The following is a 5,179-nucleotide window of genomic DNA, read 5'->3' on the forward strand; positions in this document are numbered from 1 at the left end:
ATTGCAACACAGCAGCAGCCATGAGGTGACCACGCTCACCACCTCCTGCACCTCAAAAATAATAAGACCTCCCAGAAAATAAGACCAAATACTTATTTCAGGGGGGGAGGGTGTTCAAAAGAAAATAAGACCCTCTTATTTTGGGGAAAACATGGTAGTAACATGATTGTTAAGTGAATCTGGTTCTCCCATTGACTTTGCTTGTCAAAAGGGCACAAAAGAGGATCACATTACCTCAGGACACTATGACCGTTATAAAGATGAACCAATTGTCAAGCATCCAAATGTAAATCACGTGATCTTGAGGATGCTGCAAAAGTCACAAGTGTGGAAAAGTGATCATAAGTTACCTTTTTCAGTGCCGTTGTAACTTAGAATGGTCACTAAATGAACTGTTCTAAGTTGAGGACTACCTGTAGGAACTAGGCCTCAGTGTACCTGTCAGATGGAAAATATTCTCCGGAGGGATCTTAGGAAACCATCTGAAACAGTGTTATGCCATAAAGCAACCTGCTTTTCTCGTAAAAGGGGTGGTTTCACAAATCTGAGGTGAAGAGAACGCCAGACAGATGGGTTACCCCAACATCATATAAAGCTTTTCTTAAATTGCAGGGGGAAAAACCAGATGAAAAATTGCTGGTGCTTCTACCTTCCTTGTGTAGCTGGAGTCCAGGTTCTCCTGGCCCTCTTGGTATGGCTGCCGGTCCACACTGGTCCCTCAGACACCTCTATGTGCTTGAGACCCATGGTGGGGTGATGGTCAGTCTTTTCCCAGCATGCAGGTCACATGATGGCATGGTATTTAGGTAGCTGGTTGGCCCTTCTTTCCCTCCCTCTCTCTGGCTGCTGGGCTCTTCTGCCCACAGAAGCCTCTCCTGTCCTATCCCCTTCTCTCCTTCAGAGTTGCCCCACAGAAGCCTCTTCTACCCCTTTCTCTCCCTCAAGCTTGCCCCATAGAATCCTCTCCTGCTCTATCCCCTTACCACCCTCAGGCTTGACCCACAAAAGCCTCTCCTATCCCCTTCTCTCCCTCAGGGTTGCCCCACAGAAGCCTCTCCTATCATATTATTTTCTCTCCCTTGGGTTGCCCCACAGAAGCCTCTCCTATCTATCCTGTTTTCTCCCTCAGGGTTGCCCCACAGAAGCCTCTTCTATCTTATTCCTTTCTCTCCCTCAGGCTTGACCCACAGAAGCCTCTCCTCTCCTATCCCCTTCTCTCCCTCAGGGTTTATTTATTTTATTTATTTATTAGACTTCTATACCGCTTAATAGGGCTTTTGGCCCTCTCTAAGCGGTTTACAATTTTTTTAGCAAATTGAGTCAGCATATCGCCCCCACAGTCTGGGTTCACCCACCTTGGAAGGATGGAAGGCTGAGTCTACCTTGAGCCGGTGAGATTTGAACCGCTGAACTGCAGATCATAGTCAGCTGAAGTGGCCTGCAGTACTGCACCCTAACCACTGCGCCACCTCGGCTCATGAAGCCTCTTCTATCTTATTCCTTTCTCTCCCTCAAGTTTGCCCCACAGAATCCTCTCCTGCTCTATGCCCTTACCTCCCTCAGGCTTGACCCACAGAAGCCTCTTCTATCTTATTCCCTTCTCTCCCTCAGGGTTGCCCCACAGAAGCCTCTTCTATTCTCTTCTCTAACTTAGGGTTGCCCCATATAATCCTCTCCTATCCTATCCTGGTCTCTCCCTCAGGCTAGCCCCATAGAACCTCTCCTGTCCTATCCCCTTACCTCCCTCAGGCTTGCCCTACAGAAGCCTCTTCTATTCTCTTCTCTCCTTCAGGCTTGCCCCCATATAAGCTTAGACAAACTTTATTGTCACTTCGAATGTACACTAATAGGCATACATTAAAATGAAATTTCATTGCATACAGCTCTCAAAGAGTCATACCTTCAATATACGCTACATAAACACGACTAAATAAATAAATAAATAGAAAATGATGCATATACACATATGACACAAAGAAGCAACACAGTCTAATTAAAATGTATACATGTACATCGCGAGAAAAACGAATCTTGCGAGTTTACCAGACTGATGTGTTGGAAGAAATCTCCATCTGGGTTCAGTTCCAAGTGGAGAGAAAGACACTGGAAACATGGAGGCTGATTGGAAAGATGGTTTATTGATGAACAGAGCCACATGGGCTTTAGGTCCTGGGCAGAGGTGGGCTCCTACCAGTTCGCACCTATTCGGTAGAACCGGTTCGTCAAATCTACCGAACCGGTTAGAAGAGGTTCCACCAGTGGACCCGGAAAGCAGGCCACACCTACAGAAGAGGTTCCAAATTTTTTTGAAACCCACCACTGGTCCTTGGATATGATTATTCTACACTATCATGCTCATATTTATAAAACTCAGTGCCTCTGTGAAAGGTAAGGATGACTACTGCGTTTGTGGTGCAATCAGAACATTGTGTGTGTTGAAGTTGTTTTAACACAAACCAAAGATGCCTTTTAAAAAACAAGTTTACATCATATTCTTATGCATGCCAGTGCTGTGTGTGAGGTAATTTACCATTCCGTAGTTCTCATTCCCTACTGCCAACTCAGTTCTCCACTGTTTCATCACCTTTTCAGTAAAGGATGTAATATTTTTGCTAATGCCAGTTGTTTCTAAGCATTTTATGATCCAACCATGTGGCAGTGAGTCAAATGCCTTTTTGTAATCAATCCAGACCATATTCAAGTTCGTTTTTCTGTTCTTACAATTTTCTAATATCATTTTATCAATTAAGAGCTGATCTTTTGTGCCCCTGCTCCTTCTTTTGTTGCCTTTTTGCTCTACTGACAAGATGTCATTTGTTTCCAAATTATTACCACTGCTGGTTTGTGCCATAATCGTTGAATTTTTAAGTTTTTTAAGTCCTGATATTTCTCGATTTTTCATATTCCTTCTCTTCAACCCTGCTATCACATTACCACTTCTACTACTACTACTATTATATTTTATTTCATTTTTATTCATTGATTTATTTTACTTTTTGTCAGATGATAGATATGTTTTTATCCCTAGCATATTTAACCCCAAGTCATTGAAGACTAATCCCCTATCTCTGCTGGAAGTCAGTTCCAAGCTTCCCCTGCTCCTTCTGTCAAGTCACAATTTCCAACACTACTTTTGAACTTTCCTCCTGTCAGGTTTGAGAGTGTGATTTTTGATTCTCCAGCCATGTGGCTTGGTGGGCGTGGCGTGGCTTGGTGGATACTGTAAAATCTCCATTCCCTCCCCACTCCAGGGGAAGATTACTGCAAAATCCCCATCAAAATTTCTGCTACCAGATCTGGTCAGAACCTGCTGAAGACCACCTCTGACTTGGAGTGACCCCACGAAGTGACTCTGTGCCTTTATTTTTAATAGCACTACAAAGGTGTAGGTATGCTGGTCTTGTTGTATTCGGGTCTTTTCCTGTGTAAGATTGAGATTGTCTTGGCAACATTTCGGCGAGGTCTCACTCACCATCTTCAGGCTGGTGTTTTGGGCTTAAAGCGTGGTTGGAGCTGCCGTCCCTCTACAAACTTTGGTGGGGGTGTGTGGAGTGCTGGCCCCGTTTCAGCAAGTGGATTGATTGGATGTGTGGCTGTATCATGATTGGTAGATTGGTGCTGATTGGTGCTGGCTGTGTGTCCATTGTTTTTTGTTGTTGTAACGGCCTGGATGGTGGGTGGGGATCGTTTGTTGACTAGAGCTGGTTTCCAGATGTCTGGTAGGCAGGAGGTATCGTCACGTTTATTCATGTTGTGGGGATGTTTCTCTATTTCGATAGCTTCCATAATTATTCTCCTGTTGAAGTGTTCAGTTTTGGAGATTAACCTGGTTCCTTCAAAATCAATTTCATGTCCTGTAGCTTTAAGGTGCTGGAAAAGGGAGGAAGTTTTTTCTTTTTTTCTTACTGCGTTCTTGTGTTCTGCGATGCGTGCGACATTTCAACACTGACCAAAAAATAGCCAACATCTTAAGAAACCCCAAAGACAAAATCCAGCTAGAAAACCAAGGAGTCTACGAAATACCATGCAAAATCTGCCCTGCAACATACATAGGACAAACGAACAGGAGAATAAATGCACTGCCCCCTGGAGTCGGGAACGACTAGCACATATGTGCAGGGAACCTTTACCTTTACATAATCCAGACAAGCTAGATAGGAGACTCATCCGGAGCTAGGTGATCTCATACAGGTTCCCCCCATTCTCCAATGAATCCCAGGTTTTCCACCTCCAAACAGTCAGGAAGGACCACAGTGCAAGTTCGCCGTTCCACATACAGCAACTCGGTCACAAATTCCTTCACGAGGCAGACCCCCAATGCTTTAGGTTGGAACAGCTACAAGATCTCGACGGTTCCTTTTTACTTACAGCGTGGGAGGGTAAACTCCAGGCCACGGCAAAGGCAGACCGATGAATACAATCAACGGGATGTGAGCGGGGAAGTATAAGACGAAGGTCCACTTGAGGACGCGAGCCGCGACCATTGTCTCATCGGTGTCCGTCGGACTGGCAGGCGCTGGAAACAAAGGCTCGCTTTTCTCACCTTTCGGCTTTCCCATGGAGGGTGTGGCCTCTTGTCCACCGGCCATGCCCAGTTCTTCAAGCAGACCTCTTGAGCGTGGGATCTTCACTAAAATCCCAAAGGTGCTTTCTTTCAAGAGGCAGCTGGACTTTCTGATATTTCTTTGAAGACATTTCACATCTTATTCAAGAAGCCGAGGTGGCGCAGTGGTTAAATGCAGCACTGCAGGCTACTTCAGCTGACTGCAGTTCAGCAGTTCGGCTGTTCAAATCTCACCGGCTCAGGGTTGACTCAGCCTTCCATCCTTCCAAGGTGGGTAAAATGAGGACCCGGATTGTTGGTGGGGGCAATATGCTGACTCTGTAAACCGCTTAGAGAGGGCTGAAAGCCCTATGAAGCGGTATATGTCTAATTGCTAACTAACTAACTAAGCTTCTTCAGCTCTGACTTCATTCAGTCGGAGCTGAAGAAGCTTCTTAGCTGAGAAGCAAAATGTCTTAAAAAAAAACCAGAAAGTCCAGCTGCCTCTTGAAAAAGCATCTTTGGGACAACCATGACCTGGATGACTGAGAATCTCCATAGACATTTTTGCTAAAGGTCTCGCTGGGTGCTGTTTTACAGACACACACACACACACACACAAACACACACACACAC

This window comes from Thamnophis sirtalis, unplaced genomic scaffold, assembly GCF_051295495.1.
Source record: "Thamnophis sirtalis isolate CommonGarterSnake01/CBP01778 unplaced genomic scaffold, rThaSir2_p1.2 scaffold_6, whole genome shotgun sequence".
NCBI lineage: Eukaryota > Metazoa > Chordata > Lepidosauria > Squamata > Natricidae > Thamnophis > Thamnophis sirtalis.